This window comes from Mytilus californianus, unplaced genomic scaffold (assembly GCF_021869535.1).
Source record: "Mytilus californianus isolate M0D057914Y unplaced genomic scaffold, xbMytCali1.0.p SCAF_2, whole genome shotgun sequence".
Taxonomy (NCBI): Eukaryota; Metazoa; Mollusca; class Bivalvia; order Mytilida; family Mytilidae; genus Mytilus; species Mytilus californianus.
The window spans coordinates 122,919,096-122,940,564 of NW_026262668.1; the positions used below are offsets into that span (position 1 = coordinate 122,919,096).

Here is a 21,469-nt window from a genome sequence, read left to right on the forward strand (position 1 = left end):
TATGCAACAAGCATCCCATCTTTCAGAAAGGATGTACATGATTGTCTGATGTTAGAAGACTGATACAATTACAACATGAAAAGACCCCTAGGGCTTAATTTGTTAAGAGAGGGATCAATGAAAGCTGATACTTAGACTTAATTATCCTATTTATCTCTCTAGCTACTATTTGTGATGAAAATTAAAACCACTGATTTTTATTCTCTTTTCTGTAAAAACCCACATACCTTTATATCTTAAATCATCATAATCATGTTCATCACTTATATAACATGTGCAGCTTCAAACAGTAACAAACAATTAATCATTGGTTTAAAACAATTTTTTCATAGATCTATCTAATTTTAGTATTTTTGGAAGATTTCTCCAACATTACAAAATATTAACAAATAAAGAAGGCAAATGTGAAAACTTCTACAATTTGGTTGCAGAAAAAATTAATTTATCTTCTTCAACTAATAAGATGTAGTATGATTGCTAATCAGACATCTCTCCATCAGAGACCAAATGACATAGAAGTTTACAAATATATAGGTCCCCATACGGTCTTTAACCACATTTGAGAAAAATCAGCTAAATTGAAAATCTGAATTTAAATGAAAACCAAAAAAAATATTCCCAATTACAAAATGAGTGCATAATACATCTATCTGGAGAATTTATCCTGAATTACTCTTTGTTCTCAATAAAATAATTAATAGGTGTTTCAGAATTTTTTCTAAACATGAAAACTTCAAATGATATAAAAAAAAAAATTTGGTCAACAGACGTCTCATTTTCCCCCCTGGAGTATTATTGGGCCAGTAATTAACAACGTCATGGAAAGAAAATTTATAGGAAAGAAAATTATAAATTTTCTTTCATCATAATAGGAGAAATAAATTGCTTCGCCGAGCGCAGCTGGAAACAACCGCAGAGGTCCAACCGCAGAGGTCCAACCCTGAACAGTTAGGGCAAAAAAGGACACAATATTCGCACTTGATACAGGTCTGAATTTGGATTGTAATTAAATATTTGACACATAATAGGTTTCTGACACAGAATAACTGTATAACAGTAGTCAGAGAACTTAGAATTGGTTATATGATTTGAATTTATATTCAATTGTTTGCTTTTGTGCAATACACTATGCTGTTGCAAATTGACCTCCCCCCAAAAAAAAAATTCCCCCCTCCCCACCAACCCCTTTTTTTTCAAATAAAAAATATTAGAAATTTTCTTTTTGATTTCTGAAATCTTTAGGAGAAAAAATTGATCCCAATCCCAAACCCCCCCCCCCCCCTCGACACAATTGTTTTTACCCCCCCCCCCCCCCCCCCCCCCCCCCCGCCTTTCAATTTTTTTTTAACCTGCCCTCCCCCCCTTTTCCAAAAAAAAAAAATTCTTTCCCTCAAGATATGGTCATAATCTCAATTCAAATTTCCAATGGAGTTTGCAACCATAATTACCCATTTAAATATATGATAAAAGTCTTAAAATAGAAAATGACATACATAATCATGGCTGAAATTAATTTACCTTAATCAGCATTTTTAAAATTATTAAAATAGTAACTTCTAAAACTAAATTGACAGCTAATCACCTCTAGACAATACAACATTTCTTTATACATAATTTAAAAGCAGTGAAAGGGAGGTAATTCAAGCACAACATTGAATTACCTCCCTTACACTGTAATTTGTACTTAAGAAATTGTCCATTAACCAGGACACCCTTGTTTTTTTCTCACTTTTTTGCCCCTAATTCCTAAACGGTTTGAGCCAAAAAAAACCCAAAGCCAATCCTTACCATCCCTTTGAGGTATGGAAATTTGTGGTATAATTGTAGAGAGATCCATACACCGTTCCACAAGTTATTGTCTGGAAACTAGAAAAATGCTTATTTGGGCCCCTTTTTGGCCCCTAATTCCTAAACTGTTAGGACTATAACCCCCAAAGTCAATCCCAACCTTCCTTTTGTGATTATAAACCTTGTGTTTAAATTTCATAGATTTCTATTTACATTTACCAAAGTTATTGTCCGGAAACCAAATGTCTTCGGACGATGCTGACGACAACGATGACGACGTGATACCAATATATGACCACAATATTTTTTGTGGTCGTATAAAAATGAAATAACACTTTAAAAGTTGTATGCACCCCAAGCCCTTTTCTTGATTTATCTTCATCAGGAATGCTTAAAGACAAGGATAAGTACCCAAACATGTCAAGTGCTATACAACCAAATGGGAAAGTTAAATAAGACATTCACTTCTTCAAGTACCCCATGAAAAAAATTTGTTGTCTTTGTTGAGTTTGCATGGTAACCTTTTAGATAAGACAGTGAGACTACAAATATTTGCTAATCAATTTTTAGTCATGCAAGGATAACCAAACTTGTTCTTTTCAAATGACTTTCTGGGTCTAAAAAAATTTTTAAACTTGATTATCAATTGCAATCAAGATTATATTCATTGTTATTCAATTTCATTTAAGACAGTTGAATATTGTTAATTAACAGAAACTCATCAATAACTTAAAGTTTCAGTGCCTGCTAGAAAGGGGTGAATAAGTTTAAAGATGAATAATATGTAAATTAAGTAGACTTTTTGGAGATGTAAACATTCAGTTGATATGTTTCAATCAGTATTTCTACCATCCTTATTATTATAACAATTATAATGTACAACCAATATAGTTCAGTAGGTATAATGTTCAACCTTTTTAATAAATCAATTGGTCTAAGGATGCATTTAACATATGAATTCATAAAGAAATGACAATTCTTCCATGTTACACTTGATGACCATAAACTGGCTTTAAATGAAAAGATCCAAAAAGATAATCCAATTCATCTAATAATCATAAAGTCCAACAGAACCATCATCACTCAAGCAAAATATTGATAAAATTTGAAAAGCAGTTTCAAGAAGCTTAGGTATGATTAGATATTATAAGAAGAAAACCTGGTGCTTATTGAATATCCTTTGAGTGCAATTAGAGCTTATAGAAGGTCCTTGAGGAAGTTCAAATCTTAGCTTATTTAATTAAAATTGGCTGATTTGTTTAGACAGTAATGTTTTGATAAGATAGAATCTTTCACTGCCAACTCCTGACCCTGATATCAATTTTACAATAAACTTATAAAATCAAAAGGGTTCATTCTCTGCTCATACAGGCAGATATCCAGTTGTAATTAAACAAAAAGAAATGGAACTCTTTATTAAAGAAGGTAAAAGCAGCCAAATTGGATTGTTCACATTTATTTCTACAAACTTTAAAAGTTTAATGTAGATTTATAAATAAAGATTGTTTGCATCTTATATACTTATTTATACTAAAAATATAGTATGGCTTCCATTATCATGATTGAAAAACTGTACATGTAATGGGGAGACATTTCTGACCAAGTACATTTCTGCCTACATGTGGGTTGAGCAAACCGAAACTTATTAAAATTAAAGAACCTTAGTGAGCGCGCTCACATACCCCACGTCCCCACATTGTCACTGGAGAAATAAAATAACTGTAAGAAAAAAAAATTGTATAAGAAAAAAAAATTGAATCATAATTTCCTGTCGATATGCACATCTACATAGTATGTCCTTATTATCTACAAAGTTTCATGAAATTCTGTTGTGTGGGTTCAGAGGAGTTGCGATGACAAACTGTTGCAGAGGTATATTGAAGCAAATAAGTTCAAAGGGGCGTAACTCCTAGAAAAAAAATTGAATCATAATTTCCTGTCGATATGCACATCTACGTAGTATGTCCTTATTATCTGAAAAGGTATGATGAAATTCTATTGTGTGGTTTGAGAGGAGTTGCGATGACAAAAGGTTGCAGTAGTATATTGGGCAAATAAGTTCAAAGGGGCGTAACTCCTGGAAAAAAAATTGAATCGTAATTTCCTGTCGATATGCACATCTACGTAGTATGGCCTTATTATCTACAAAGTTTCATGAAATTCTGCTGTGTGGTTTCAGAGGAGTTGAGATGACAAACTGTTGCAGTAGTACATTAAAGTAAATAAGTTCAAAGGGGCGTAACTCCTAGAAAAATAAAATGCTTCGCTGGGGCGCAGCTTGATACGACCGCAGAGGTCGAACCCTGAACAGTTGGGGCAAGTATGGACACAACATTCAAGCTTGATACAGCTCTGAATTTGGATTGTTATTAAATATTTGACACAGCATAGGTTTCTGACACAGAAAGAATGTGGTCTTAGAACTTGAATTTTTTTAATTTACCTATTATGGTCCAATGTCCAAAATCAAAATACATGGTTAGATTCAGCATATCAAAGAACCCCATATATTCAATTTTTGTTAAAATCAAACAAAGTTTAATTTTGGACCCCAACTTGGACAAACTTGAAAATTGGGCCCATAATCAAAAATCTAAGCACATGTTTAGATTCAGCATATCAAATAACCCCAAGAATTCAATTTTTGCTAAAATCAAACTAAGTTTAATTTTGGACCCTTTGGACCTTAATGTAGACCAATTTAAAAAACGGGACTTAAAATTAAAAATCTAAATACACGGTTAGATTTGGAACATCAAAGAACCCCAATAATTCAATTTTTGATGAAATCAAACAAAGTTTAATTTTGGACCCTTTTGACCTCAATATGAACCAATTTGATAGCGGGGCCCACAAATAAAAAATCTAAATTCATGGTTAGATTCAGCATATCAAAGAACCCCATATATTCAATTTTTGTTGAAATAAAAAAAAGTTTAATTTTGGACCCCAACTTGGACCAACTTGAAAACTGGGCCCATAATCAAAAATCTAAACACATGTTTAGATTCAGCATATCAAAGAACCCCAAGAATTCAATTTTTGTTAAAATCAAACTAAGTTTAATTTTGGACCCTTTGGACCTCAATGAAGACCAATTTAAAAAACGGGACCCAAATTAAAAATCTAAAAACACGGTTAGATTTGCCATATCAAAGAACCCCAATACTTCAATTTTTGATGAAATCAAACAAAGTTTAATTTTGGACCCTTTTGACCTCAATATGAACCAATTTGATAGCGGGGCCTACAAATAAAAAATCTAAATACATGGTTAGATTCAGCATATCAAAGAACCTCACATATTCAATTTTTGTTGAAGTCAAACAAAGTTTAATTTTGGACCCCAATTTGGACCAACTTGAAAACTGGGCCCATAATCAAAAATCTAAATACATGTTTAGATTCAGCATATCAAAGAACCCCATATATTCAATTTTTGTTGAAATCAAACAAAGTTTAAATACTGGACCCTATCTTGGACCAACTTGAAAACTGGGCCCATAATCAAAAATCTAAACACATGTTTAGATTCAGCATATCAAAGAACCCCAAGAATTCAATTTTTGTTAAAATCAAACTAAGTTTAATTTTGGACCCTTTGGACCTTAATGTAGACCAATTTAAAAAACAGGACCCAAAATTAAAAAACTTATAATAAAATGCTTCGCTGGGGCGCAGCTTGATACGACCCCAGAGGTCGAACCCTGAACAGTTGGGGCAAGTATGGACACAACATTCAAGCTTGATACAGCTCTGAATTTGGATTGTTATTAAATATTTGACACAGCATAGGTTTCTGACACAGAAAGAATGTGGTCTAAGAACTTGAATTTTTTTAATTTACCTATTATGGTCCAATGTCCAAAATCAAAATACATGGTTAGATTCAGCATATCAAAGAACCCCATATATTCAATTTTTGTTAAAATCAAACAAAGTTTAATTTTGGACCCCAACTTGGACAAACTTGAAAACTGGGCCCATAATCAAAAATCTAAACACATGTTTAGATTCAGCATATCAAAGAACCCCAAGAATTCAATTTTTGCTAAAATCAAACTAAGTTTAATTTTGGACCCTTTGGACCTTAATGTAGACCAATTTAAAAAACGGGACTTAAAATTAATCAAAGCACTGTAAGCGCTGTAGGCAGTTAACCAAAAACCAAGGCAAACGTAATTATGAAAACTGTGGCAGTGTTGCTTCAATTTTTTTTTCAAGATTTGAAAGAACAAACATTAAACATTCGTATATTGTACATTTATGTTCATTTAATGAATTGATTATTAAGGCAAATTAATTAATATTTCATCAAGGTTTTCAAAAGCAACTCATATATCAATGTAAATGACCCCCATCTTCACCCCCATATGTATGATGTTACTTCATACCAAGTTTGGAATAAAATGACAGGTGATTATAAAACAGTTGGTCAAACATTCTCGGGCTTTACACTGCTTGAAAGATTTATATGTTTTCTTTAAAATGAGTCATAAATGAAAATTATTATAGGCCCAGAAATAATTTATTAATAGTTAAAGTAAATTCAATTAACCTAGACTCATTTTTTGCATCAATAAAATTTTATAATAAACAAGAAATAATTGTAACAGGATGCCGTTACGAAGTCTCCCAAACAAAGCCCCCATAATTCATCATTCCCATGGTCTCCTGACATTGGGCAAAGTCCAGTTCATATTGGTTTGGTCTAGTAAAGTGATATGCATATGTGACACCTAGGAGATTGACGCTGTATGTCATTCAAATCTTTTTGAAATGATGAACAGGAATAAATATGGTTTAGGTGTGGGTATCTCGACCGTTTACAAGTTCTCAAACAGGAGGGGTGGGGTGACCCCAGGGACTCCCCCTATATTTCATTTGATTTTTTATATTGTCCCATACATGAATACATATGGTTTAGGGGTGGGGATCTCGACCATTTCCAAGTTTTCAAACAGGAGGGGGTGGGATGACCCCAGGGACTCCCTAAATATTTCATTTGATTTGTTATATTGTCCCATACATGAATATATATGGTTTAGGGGTGGGGATCTTGACTGTTTACAAGTTCTCAAACAAGAGGGGGTGGGGTGTCCCCATGGACTCCCCCTATATTTCATTTGATTTGTTTTATTGTCCAATACATGACAAGAAATAATTGTTACAGGATGCTGTTACGAAGTCTCCCAAACAAAGCTCCAATAATTCGTCATTCCCATGGTCACCTGACATTGGGCAAAGTCCAGTACAAATTGGTTTGTGATATGCATAAGTGTATGTCATTCAAATCTTCTTGAAATGACGAACATGAATATGTATGGTTTAGGGGTGGTGATCGCGACCGTTTACAAGATAAAAGCACATTCTCAAATTGAAGGGGGGTGGGGTAAGAATATAAGGGGGGGTGTGTGATCCCCAGGGGACTCGCCCTTTATTTCATATGATTTTTTTTTGTCTCATACAAGAATATATATGGTTTAGGGGTGGGGATCTCGACCGTTTACAAGTTCTTAAACAGGCGGGGGTGGGGGTGACCCCAGGGGACTCACCTTTTATTTCATTTGATTTGTTTTATTGTCCCATACAAGAATATATATGGTTTAGGGGTGGGGATCATGACCGTTTACAAGTTTTCAAAAAGAAAGGGGGAGGGGGGTTACTCCAGGGGATTTCCCCTAAATTTCATTTGATTTGTTTTATTGTCCCATACAAGAATATATATGGTTTAGGGGTGGGGATCTCGACCATTTACAAGTTTTCAAAAAAAAAGGGGTGGGGGTGACCCCCGTGGACTTCCCCTATATTTCATTTGATTTGTTTTATTGTCCCATACAAGAATATATATGGTTTAGGTGTGGGGATCTCAACCGTTTACAAGTTCTCAAACAGGAGGGGGTGGGGGTGACCCCAGGGGGCTCGCCTTTTATTTCATTTGATTTGTTTTATTGTCCCATACAAGAAAATAAATGGTTTCGGGGTGGGTATCTTGACCGTTTACAAGTTGTCAAAAAGAAGGGGGTGCGGGTGACCCCCCTGGACTCCCCTATATTTCATTTGATTTGTTTTATTGTCCCATACAAGAATATATATGGTTTAGGGGTGGGGATCTCGACCGTTTACAAGTTCTTAAACAGGAGGGGGTGGGGGTGACCCCAGGGGACTCACCTTTTATTTCATTTGATTTGTTTTATTGTCCCATACAAGAATATATATGGTTAAGAGGTGGGGATCTTGACCGTTTACAAGTTTTCAAAAAGAAAGGGGGAGGGGGGTTACTCCAGGGGATTTCCCCTAAATTTCATTTGATTTGTTTTATTGTCCCATACAAGAATATATATGGTTTAGGGGTGGGGATCTCGACCATTTACAAGTTTTTTAAAAAAAAGGGGTGGGGGTGACCCCCGTGGACTTCCCCTATATTTCATTTGATTTGTTTTATTGTCCCATACAAGAATATATATGGTTTAGGTGTGGGGATCTCAACCGTTTACAAGTTCTCAAACAGGAGGGGGTGGGGGTAACCCCAGGGGGCTCGCCTTTTATTTCATTTGATTTGTTTTATTGTCCCATACAAGAAAATATATGGTTTCGGGGTGGGTATCTTGACCGTTTACAAGTTGTCAAAAAGAAGGGGGGTGCGGGTGACCCCCCTGGACTCCCCTATATTTCATTTGATTTGTTTTATTGTCCCATACAAGAATATATATGGTTTAGGGGTGGGGATCTCGACCGTTTACAAGTTTTCAAGAAAAAGAAAAAGAAGAAGAATAATAAAAATAATAAGAACTGAGCAAAAACAATAAGTCTCCAAACTTTGTTTGTGAGACTTAAATATATATGGTTTAGGGGTGGGGATCTCGACCATTTCCAAGTTCTCAAACAGGAGGGGGTCGGGTGACCCGAGGAACTCCCCATATATTTCATTTGATTTGTTATATTGTCCCATACATGAATATATATGGTTTAGGGGTGGGGATATTGACTGTTTACAAGTTCTTAAACAGGAGGGGGTGGGTGTCCCCAGGGACTCCCCCTATATTTTATTTGATTTGTTTTATTGTCCCATACATGAATGTATATGGTTTAGGGGTGGGGATCTCAACCATTTCCAAGTTCTCAAACAGGAGGGGTTGGGGTGACCCCAGGGACTCCCCCTATATTTCATTTGATTTGTTTTATTGTCCCATACATGAATATATATGGTTTAGGGGTGGGGATCTGGACCATTTCCAAGTTCTCCAATAGGAGGGGTAAGGACGACACCCGGGACTCCTCCAAATTATTTTCATTTGATTTATTTTATTGTCCCATACAAGTATATATATTGTTTAGGGGTGGGGATGTCGACGGTTTACAAGATAAAAGTACATTTTCAAATTGAAGGGGGTTGGGATGACCCCCAGGGACTCACCCTATATTTTGGTTGATTTTTTTTTATTGTCCTGTTCTCATTACTGAAGACTGCATGTGTCTATCACTTACTGTTTTTGAGAAATATTCATTTGAAAATTTAAAATTAAAAAAAATAAAATCCCATAGGGTTCTATAGTAAATCCCTCCCTTCTTCAGGCCCCTCCAAATACCCCTAAATATACCCCAATGCACAAACAAAAGATTAATGGCTCCGCTAGACATGTTAGTCTAATATTTTATGAAACCCTAAGTAAATCTGACAAACGGTCAAAGTTGTCTTCTTAGACGGTTTGAGTGGATTCGGTCCGACTTGTCTCGGGGACGAGTTGTCCACATTACTTAAAACATCCCATCAACGTCGATTTCCGCATCCGTTTCATTCATACAATATCAACAACCTTATTTGGCAAGATAAGTTAAAAATTACCGCCCACTTATATTACTTTATTTCCTCTATTATAGAGATTTGTTGTACATGAACAATATTCCTGCGCATTTTGCCATTTGGGAAATATAAACGACTTGTAATTACCGATTTTCGGCGATGAAATATTTCATACAATTGTTCTTTGACATCGTAGCCAAAAGCACAGGGGATAATAAACTACATACGGATTTTTATTGAGCACTACTTCCTATGTGCAACTTCAAAAGTTTTGGGTAGTTCGACGATCATTTAAGGTTTTTCTGGTCATATTTTTTGTATTCCAGAAATAAAAGTATTAAAAAAATGTCCAATTAGTTATAAATAACATAATAGCCAGCTAGATAATAACAATGGCACGTATTTCAGCATTTATTGGGTAGAACACAAATCTAGGGTGCTCGCATAAGGCAGCTTAACTGCCTAAAAATCTAAATACACGGTTAGATTTCGAATATCAAAGAACCCCAATAATTCAATTTTTGATGAAATCAAACAAAGTTTAATTTTGGACCCTTTTGACCTCAATATGAACCAATTTGATAGCGCGGCCCACAAATAAAAAATCTAAATTCATGGTTAGATTCAGCATATCAAAGAACCCCATATATTCAATTTTTGTTGAAATCAAAAAAAGTATAATTTTGGACCCCAACTTGGACCAACTTGAAAACTGGGCCCATAATCAAAAATCTAAACACATGTTTAGATTCAGCATATCAAAGAACCCCAAGAATTCAATTTTTGTTAAAATCAAACTAAGTTTAATTTTGGACCCTTTGGACCTCAATGAAGACCAATTTAAAAAACGGGACCCAAATTAAAAATCTAAAAACACGGTTAGATTTGGCATATCAAAGAACCCCAATAATTCAATTTTCGATGAAATCAAACAAAGTTTAATTTTGGACCCTTTTGACCTCAATATGAACCAATTAGATAACGGGGTCCACAAATAAAAAATCTAAATTCATGGTTAGATTCAGCATATCAAAGAACCCCATATATTCAATTTTTGTTGAAATAAAAAAAAGTTTAATTTTGGACCCCAACTTGGACCAACTTGAAAACTGGGCCCATAATCAAAAATCTAAACACATGTTTAGATTCAGCATATCAAAGAACCTCATATATTCAATTTTTGCTAAAATCAAACAAAGTTTAATTTTGGACCCTTTGGACATTAATGTAGACCAATTTGAAAACTGGACCCAAAATTAAAAATCTAAATACACTGTTAGATTCGGCATAACAAATAAATAAATGTGATCAAAGATTTTACAAATCTAATGCGCCATACTGTGCAATTAAAGATTACTTCTTGAAATTTTTCAATATTTGAAATTTGAAAAAAAAATAATATTTGAAGAATAATTCTTTTTAATTTCTGAAATCTTAAATGAGAAAAAATTGGCCCCCCACAATTTCTTTTTATCCCTCCCCCCCCCCTTTTTCCCCCCAAAAAATTCTTTCCCTCAAGATATGGTCATAATCTCAATTCAAATTTCCAATGGAGTTGGCAACCATAATTACCCATTTAAATTTACCATAGTGCTAACTTAATCTATTTTATAATAGAATTGATAAAAATATAGTGTCAAATCTTTCATATGGATTTTTTTGTAAAAAAAAAAGATGAAAACATTTGCAGATATTTTTACTGGTCTTCCTTTATAAATATGCATTTCTTAAACATAATTTAAAAGCAGTGTAAGGGAAGTAACCAAAACGTTGTATTTGGATTACCTCCCTTACACTGTTTTAGATTATCTTTATGGTTCATTAACCATTACTTTATACATAATTTAAAAGCAGTGTAAGGGAGATAATTTCAATGATGTATTTGATTTATCTCCCTTACACTGCTTTAAATTATGTTTTGTACTAAAGTATTTGTCCATTAACCAGGACAACCTTGTTTTTCCCCCTTTTTTGCCCCTAATTCCTAAACGGTTTGAGCCATAACCCCCCAAAGCAAATCCTAACCATCCCTTTGTGGTATGGAAACTTGTAGTATAATTTCAGAGAGATCCATACACCGTTCCACAGTTATTGTCTGGAAACTAGAAAATGCTCATTTTTGGCCCCTTTTTGGCCCCTAATTCCTTAACTGTTGGTACCATAACCCCCAAAATCAATCCCAACCTTCCTTTTGTGGTATTTAACCTTATGGTCAAATTTCAAAAAGATCCAATCACTTAAACTAAAGTTAGAGTGCGAAAACCAATATGTATTCGGACAACGCCGGACGACGACGACGACGACGCCAACGTCATACCAATATACGACCACAAAATTTTTTTGCGGTCGTATAACAAACACGGTTAGATTTGGAATATCAAAGAACCCCAATAATTCAATTTTAGATGAAATCAAACAAAGTTTAATTTTGGACCCTTATGACCTCAATATGAACCAATTTGATAACGGGGTCCACAAATAAAAAATCTAAATACATGGTTAGATTCAGCATATCAAGGAACCCCATATATTCAATTTTTGTTGAAATCAAACAAAGTTTAATTTTGGACCCCAATTTGGACCAACTTGAAAACTGGGCCAAAAATCAAAAATCTAGATACATGTTTAGATTCAGCATATCAAAGAACCTCATATATTCAATTTTTGCTAAAATCAAACAAAGTTTAATTTTGGACCCTTTGGACATTAATGTAGATCAATTTGAAAACTGGACCCAAAATTAAAAATCTAAATACACTGTTGGATTCGGCATAACAAATAAATAAATGTGATCAAAGATTTTACAAATCTAATGCGCGATACTGTGCAATTAAAGATTTCTTCTTGAAATTTTTCAATAATTGAAATTTGAAAAAAAAATAATATTTGAAGAATAATTTTTTTAATTTCTGAAATCTGAAATGAGAAAAATTGACCCCCCACAATTTCTTTTTATCCCTCCCCCCTTTTTTCCCCCAAAAAATTCTTTCCCTCAAGATATGGTCATAATCTCAATTCAAATTTCCAATGGAGTTGGCAACCATAATTACCCATTTAAATTTACCATAGTTCTAACTTAATCTATTTTATAATAGAATTAAAAATATAGTGTCAAATCTTTCATATGGATTTTTTTGTAAAAAAAAAAGATGCAACATTTGCAGATATTTTTACTGGTCTTCCTTTATAAATATGCATTTCTTTAAACATAATTTAAAAGCAGTGTAAGGGAACGTTGTATTTGGATTACCTCCCTTACACTGTTTTAAATTATCTTTATTGTTCATTAACCATTACTTTATACATAATTTAAAAGCAGTGTAAGGGAGATAATTTCAATGATGTATTTGATTTATCTCCCTTACACTGCTTTAAATTATGTTTTGTACTAAAGTATTTGTCCATTAACCAGGACAACCTTGTTTTTCCCCCTTTTTTGCCCCTAATTCCTAAACGGTTTGAGCCATAACCCCCAAAGCAAATCCTAACCATCCCTTTGTGGTATGGAAATTTGTAGTATAATTCCAGAGAGATCCATACACCGTTCCACAGTTATTGTCTGGAAACTAGAAAATGCTTATTTTTGGCCCCTTTTTGGCCCCTAATTCCTTAACTGTTGGTACCATAACCCCCAAAATCAATCCCAACCTTCCTTTTGTGGTATTTAACCTTATGGTCAAATTTCAAAAAGATCCATTAACTTAAACTAAAGTTAGAGTGCGAAAACCAATGTGTCTTCGGACGACGACGCCGGACGACGACGACGACGCCGGACGACGACGCCAGTCGACGACAACGCCAATGTCATACCAATATACAACCACAAAATTTTTTTGCGGTCGTATAAAAATTGAATCATAATTTCCTGTCGATATGCACATCTACCTAGTATGTCCTTATTATCAACAAAGTTTCATGAAATTCTGTTGTGTGGTTTCAGAGGAGTTGCGATGACAAACTGTTGCAGAGGTATATTGAAGCAAATAAGTTCAAAGGGGCGTAACTCCTAGAAAAAAAATTGAATCGTAATTTCCTGTCGATATGCACATCTACGCAACTCGTTGCGTGGGGTATAATAAATAAGCTATTAAGTCTGTAAAAATGTTCTCAAAAACACTTTTGACCTCAGTATGACCTTTGGCATCTCACTTTAAAAAAAAGACAAGTTTCATCACTCTGTATGATTTAATATACTGTTTCATAAAGATTTACTGTGTCATATTGTCTGTATAGCATTGATAAAGTTTTGAATTCAACTTTGATCTAATCTGAGCATTGCAGAAAAAAAAAGAGGCGAAGGATATCAAAAGGACAACCAGTCGAAAATAACCTGACAACGCCATGGCTAAAACGAAAAAGACAAACAACAGTACACAAAACACAACATAGATAAAATGCTGGGGCGCAGCTTAATACGACCGCAGAGGTCGAACCCTGAACAGTTGGGGCAAGTATGGACACAACATTCAAGCTTGATACAGCACTGAATTTGGATTGTAATTAAATATTTGACACAGCATAAGTTTCTGACAGAGAATGAATGTGGTCTAAGAACTTAAAAATTTTTAATTTACCTATTCAAACCATATCATTATTATTTGCTTTTATATATAAATCAGAAATAACCAATTTAAAATGGAAAATTTTAAAGAAAAAAAAATCCCCCTCCCCATTTTTTTTTGAACCCCCTTATGATTCATCACCCCCAAACTTAATCCCAGCCTTCCCTTTGTGGAATGGTACCTTGCAGTACAATTTCAGAGAGATCCATACACTTGAACACAAGTTATTGTCTGGAAACTAGAAAAATGCTTGTTTTTTGGCCCCTTTTTGGCCCCAAATTCCTAAACGTTTAGGGCAATTACCCCCAAACTCAAACCCAGCTTTCCCTTTGTGATATGGAACCTTGCAGTACAATTACATAAAGATCCATACACTTACACACAAGTTATTGTCCTGAAACTAGAAAAATGCTTGTTTTTTGCCCCTTTATGGCCCCTAATTCCTAAAATTTTGAGGGAATTACCCCCAAAATCAATCCCAGCCTTCTCTTTGTGGTATGGTACCTTGCAGTACAATTTCAGAGAGATCCATACACTTGAACACAAGTTATTGTCTGGAAACTAGAATAAAATGCTTCGCTGGGCGCAGCTTGATACGACCGCAGAGGTCCAACCCTGAACAGTTGGGGCAAGTATGGACACAACATTCAAGCTTGATACAGCTCTGAATTTGGATTGTGATTAAATATTTGACACAGCATAGGTTTCTGACACAGAAAGAATGTGGTCTAAGAACTTCAATTTTTTTAATTTACCTATTATGGTCCAATGTCCAAAATCAAAATACATGGTTAGATTCAGCATATCAAAGAACCCCATATATTCAATTTTTGTTGAAATCAAACAAAGTTTAATTTTGGACCCCAACTTGGACAAACTTGAAAACTGGTCCCATAATCAAAAATCTAAACACATGTTTAGATTCAGCATATCAAAGTACCCGAAGAATTCAATTTTTGTTAAAATCAAACTTAGTTTAATTTTGGACCCTTTGGACCTTAATGTAGACAAATTTAAAAAACGGGACCCTAAATTAAAAATCTAAAAACACAGTTAGATTTGGCATATCAAAGAACCCCAATAATTCAATTTTTGATGAAATCAAACAAAGTTTTATTTTGGACCCTTTTGACCTCAATATGAACCAATCTGATAGCGGGCCCACAAATAAAAAATCTAAATACATGGTAAGATTCAGCATATCAAAGAACCCCATATATTCAATTTTTGTTGAAATCAAACAAAGTTTAATTTTGGACCCCAATTTGGACCATCTTGAAAACTGGGCCAAAAATCTAAAATCTAAATACATGTTTAGATTCAGCATATCAAAGAACCCCATATATTCAATTTTTGTTGAAATCAAACAAAGTTTAATTTTGGACCCCAACTTGGACCAACTTGAAAACTGGTCCCATAATCAAAAATCTAAACACATGTTTAGATTCAGCATATCAAAGAACCCCAAAAATTCAATTTTTGTTAAAATCAAACTAAGTTTAATTTTGGACCCTTTGGACCTTAATGTAGAGCAATTTAAAAAACAGGACCCAAAATTAAAAATCTAAATACACGGTTAGATTTGGCATATCAAAGAACCCCAATAATTCAATTTTTGATGATATCAAACAAAGTTTAATTTTGGACCCTTTTGACCTCAATATGAACCAATTTGATAGCGGGCCCACAAATAAAAAATCTAAATACATGATAAGATTCAGCATATCAAAGAACCCCATATATTCAATTTTTGTTGAAATCAAACAAAGTTTAATTTTGGACCCCAATTTGGACCAACTTGAAAACTGGGCCAAAAATCTAAAATCTAAATACATGTTTAGATTCAGCATATCAAAGAACCCCATATATTCAATTTTTGGTGAAATCAAACAAAGTTTAATTTTGGACCCCAACTTGGACCTACTTGAAAACTGGGCCCATAATCAAAAATCTAAACACATGTTTAGATTCAGCATATCAAAGAACCCTAAGAATTCAATTTTTGTTAAAATCAAACTAAGTTTAATTTTGGACCCTTTGGACCTTAATGTAGACAAATTTAAAAAAACAGGACCCAAAATTAAAAATCTAAATACACGGTTAGATTCGGCATATCAAAGAACCCCAATAATTCAATTTTTGATGAAATCAAACAAAGTTTAATTTTGGACCCTTTGGACCTCAATGTGGACCAATTTAAAAACGGGGCCAAAAATCCAAAAACTTACATGGTAAGATTCAGCATATTAAAGAACCCCAAGAATTCAAGAATAAAACCCCATTGAAATTGATCAAGAAATAAGCAATTTATACGAAGTATCTTCTTTTGCACAATACTGTGCAATTGAATATTTCTTGCTATTGCGCAATACTGTACAATTGACAATTTCTTGCTATTGCGCAATATTGTGCTATTGGATATTTCTTGCTATTGCGCAATACTGTTAAATTGAAGATTTCTTGCTATTGCGCAATACTGTGCAATTGAAGATTTCTTGCTATTGTGCAATACTGTGCAATTGAAAATTTCTTGCTATTGCACAATACTTATCATATAATAATTTACACATCCTGTTTGGTGTGTATCTCCTACCATATCATTATTATTTGCTTTTAAATATAAATCAGAAATAACCAACTTAAAATGGAAAATTTTAAAAGAAAAAAAAAAGGAAAAAAAGAAAAAAAAAAAAAAAAAAATCCCCCCCCCAAATTTTTTGAACCCCCTTATGATTCATCACCCCCAAACTCAATCCCAGCCTTCCCTTTGTGGTATGGTACCTTGCAGTACAATTTCAGAGAGATCCATACACTTGAACACAAGTTATTGTCTGGAAACTAGAAAAATGCTTATTTTTGGCCCCTTTTTGGCCCCCAATTCCTAAACGTTTCGGGCAATTACCCCCAAACTCAATTCCAGCTTTCCCTTTGTGATATGGAACCTTGTAGTACAATTTCAGAAATATCCAAACACTTACACACAAGTTATTGTCATGAAACTAAAAAATGCTTGTTTTTTGCCCCTTTTTTGGCCCCTTATTCCTAAAATTTTGAGGCAATTACCCCCAAAATCAATTACAGCCTTCCCTTTGTGATATGGAACCTTGTGGTACAATGTCAGAGAGATCCATACACTTACACACAAGTTATTGTCTGAAAGTTACAAAAATGCTTATTTTTGGCCCCTTTTTGGCCCCTAATTCCTTAACTGTTGGTACCATAACCCCCAAAATCAATCCCAACCTTTCTTTTGTGGTATTGAACCTTATGGTGAAATTTCATGGAGATCCATTCACTTAAACTAAAGTTAGAGTGCGAAAACCAATGTGTCTTCGGACGACGCTGGACGACGCCGGACGACGACGACGACGCCGGACGACGACGACGACGACGACGACGACGACGACGACGCCACTGTCATACCAATATACGACCAAAAAATTTTTAATTTTTGCGGTCGTATAAAAATGCTTATTTTTGGCCCCTTTTTGGCCCCTTATTCCTAAATGTTTTAGGCAATTACCCCCAAACTCATTTCCAGCTTTCCCTTTGTGATATGGAACCTTGTAGTACAATTTCAGAAAGATCCATACACTTACACACAAGTTATTGTCATGAAACTAGAAAAATGCTTGTTTTTTTCCCCTTTTTGGCCCCTAATTCCTAAAATTTGGAGGCAATTGCCTCCAAAATCAATCCTAGCATTCCCTTTGTGATATGGAACCTTGTGGTACAATGTCAGAGAGATCCATACACTTACACACAAGTTATTGTCATGAAACTAGAAAAATGCTTGTTTTTTGCCCCTTTTTTGGCCCTAATTCCTAAAATTTGGAGGCAATTACCCCAAAAATCATCCCAGCATTCCCTTTGTGATATGGAACCTTGTGGTACAATGTCAGAGAGATCCATACACTAACACACAAGTTATGTCTGGAAGTTACAAAAATGCTTATTTTTGGCCCCTAATTCCTTAATTGTTGGTACCATAACCCTCAAAATCAATCCCCACCTTCCTTTGTGGTATTGAACCTTATGGTAAAATTTCATAGAGATCCATTCACTTAAACTAAAGTTAGAGTGCGAAAACCAATGTGTATTCGGACGACGACTACGACGACGACGATGACACCAATGTCATACCAATATACAACCGCAAAATTTGTTTGTGGTCGTATAAAAACCAAAGACTGAGCAACACGAAACCCACCAAAAACTGGGGAGATCTCAGGTGCTCCAGAAGGGTAAGCAGATCCTGCTCCACATATGGCACCAGTCGTGTGAGCTGTGATAACAGACATTTCTTTTTCATGCAAAGGGTATTTCAAATTTCACTATGGAGTTCAATTTTGAATTTATTTTTTGTTTGCATATATCCATCCCCTCCTCTCTTTGCCCTGTGCTTTGATTATTATTACAACATTTAAGATGTGATAGTTTTTAAAATGTCACAACTTTAACTTATTATACATGTTATAAGCAGATATTTTTGCTTTCTGTATTTTGATAATTTTCATTTCAATTCGTTAAACAACAACCATGTTCATAGCTAGTGTATATATATTGAAGACAGGCTAAATATAAAAACTGTAAAAATACCATTATAAAACAGTCCAGTATCTGAACATTTTCATATTGGTATTTCATTCAAAGGGAGATAAATCTAATCAATAACAAGTTCCTCAATATTTACTTCAGCATTACTCTGAAAGAAGCCAGTGCTAATTACCTTCTACTCATAACAATAACTTTCTTCAAAATTTCATGTAGGAAATAGTCCCTTTTGATAATATATTCTGACTAACACCTTGGGGATATGTACATGATGTATGTGACAAAAATTCTGACTTTCATTCAAGATATGTACATGTATGTATATAAATTCTGACTTTTAGACTGTAAATAAATCCAAACTTTCAGATGAGATATGTTCATGTATGTGAATCATTCTGACTTTCATACTGAAGATAAGTTTGTGAATAGATTCTTACTTACAGACTATAAATAAATTCTGACTTTCAGACAAGATAGATGTATGTACATGTATGTGAATGAATTCTGACTTTCAGACTGAAGATATGTATGTGAATAAATTCTGACTTACCGAGTTAAGATATTTAAGTTCAGATCTACACTTTTTCTCTAATTTCTTTGCATCTTTTACATCAAGTTGCTGGCACTGTGTGATTAAGCCTTCTGCATTCTCAATATAAATATTCAGCAGTTCTTCTATGTCAGTGGAAGGTGGATGGATAATACTTGTAGCCATCTGTGAATATACACACCAGAAATATAATTAAAATAGGCAAGGTAAATTACTAATCTATGCAAATCATCTTTTGACACTTTTTGATCTCATTCCATTGAACAAAGCTGTGAGTTACTATAGACGTTTTAGGAATTTAATTATTTGTTGTGTTTTAATTATATAAACCAAAGTCTGACAAAGAAGGCTGATAGTGAGACACAAATATATTGTTAAAATAAATATTAGAGTACATATAATTGTTTTTCAACTGCCAATAGACTTTTTTTTTAAATAACTAATTTTATCAATTTCAAATCTAATTTATCATACAACTTGTTCAATCATATTGAACATTGTATAATAATTTAATTTTGGATGTAACACATCTTCTGATTGGCTGACGTTGTTTTGTTTATCAGCTCATAGACATAATTTTGTCATGTGACCGTGACATCATCAATGTTTTTTCATGGTTTACACCTGTTTAAAATGGAATTTAGAATTAAATTATAAGAAATGATCTTTACCATGAAAAAAATCAGCATTTCAAAGCATAAACATGTGATAAAATAAATGTGGAATGTGTCCATGGGACACAGATGATGCCCCCGCTTGCATATCTAATAAAGTTATAAAGGGATACAACTGAAGAATGGTAAAAGTGATGCTACCCTAATTTGTACTTGATCTGAGTTTTGTGGTAATAAGTATTGTGTATAAGTTTCATAACATTTGGTTGAGGCAAACTAAAGTTAAAGAACGGAAACGAAAAATTCAGCAATTTTTATGTTTGTAAAGGAGCATAACTCAAGAACGGTAAAAGTGACACCACCCAATTTCGAAATTGATCTGTATTCTGTAGTAATAAGCATTGTGTATAAGTTTCATAACATTTGGTTGAGGCAAACTAAAGTTAGAGAACAGAAACGAAAAAATTCAGCAATTTTTATGCTTATATAAAGGGCATAACTCAAGAACAGTAAAAGTGACGCCACCCAATTTCATACTTGATCTGTATTCTGTGGTGATAAGCATTGTGGTATAAGTGTCATAATATTTGGTTGAGACAAACTAAAGTTAGAGAACAGAATTGAAAAATTCAGCAATTTTTATGTTTATAAAGAGCATAACTCAAGAACGGTAGGAGTGACGCCACCAAATTTCATACTTGATCTGTATTATGTGGTAATAAGCATTGTGTATAAGTTTCATAACATTTGGTTGAGGCAAACTAAAGTTAGAGACTGGAAACCAGCTTTGGGACGTACGCATGGACGGACGGACGTAGGGAAGTACAGACGGACAAGGGTAAAACTTAATGCCCCCTCCGCTGCGGTCGGGGCATAAAAAATTGCTGTTTTGTCTCAGTCTAACTTTTTATAAACAAGCATGAGTAAGCTAATTATCTATATTAATGTATGATCCAGATTTTCCCTTGATTAAACTAGCTGTATAGGCAACCTATTTCATCTATTACAATTACAGCTGTAACATCTCTACCTTCATTGTCAATAGATTAGACTTATTTATTTTGCTCACTTTCAATCACTTCATGCATCATCCATATATATATATATATATGGAAGTTTCATTAGCATCAGTACATAACCACCATAATTAAAGGTTGAGAAAAGTGCATTTCAGCAAATTTGCAATCACGGAACATTGTCAAACTAAATCATTTTAATACAAAAGCTTGTATTTTTATATAAGTGTTGTAGCGATTGATTGTTTCTTGCTTAAAGTTCAGTGGAAAATATTTCATGCATATACAGGACCATGCAATATTGAAAATAAAGATGTGTCAATCTGAATTATGGGTATTAAATGAATACTTGCCCCTCTTATATTTTAAAAACAAACAAGCATTCTGTGAGTATTGCATGGCAATACATAGTCCCCTACCGGTTACAAATTCATTGTAATGGAACGAAATTCTAACTTGATCTATAACTTGTCATGGTGTAAACTACATAAAAATATCAAGTCAAAATCTTCAAGCATGACGAAAAAAACTGTTGAAAACTGATTATTTAAGTGAATTTTCTATGTCCAAAGACCATAACT

The 21,469-nt window shown here is 34.0% G+C and overlaps 2 long non-coding RNA genes across 3 annotated transcripts in view; both read right to left on the bottom strand.

Annotated features, from left to right (window-relative positions):
* The window catches only part of LOC127730872 (uncharacterized), a 95,458-nt gene extending 76,212 nt beyond the window's left edge, over positions 1-19,246 (bottom strand). For both annotated transcript variants that reach the window (XR_007995335.1, XR_007995334.1), the window contains exons 1-2: positions 17,097-19,246; positions 14,336-14,497 (exon numbers count right to left, since the gene is read on the bottom strand). This is a non-coding gene — a long non-coding RNA (uncharacterized LOC127730872). The remainder of the gene's footprint in view (positions 1-14,335; positions 14,498-17,096) is intronic.
* On the bottom strand, positions 1,303-13,642 carry LOC127730874 (uncharacterized). Its single transcript, XR_007995337.1, has 2 exons — positions 12,036-13,642; positions 1,303-5,006 (listed from the first exon to the last, which is right to left on the bottom strand). It is a non-coding gene; the product is annotated as an uncharacterized LOC127730874 (long non-coding RNA).
* Positions 19,247-21,469: the final 2,223 nt, after the last annotated feature.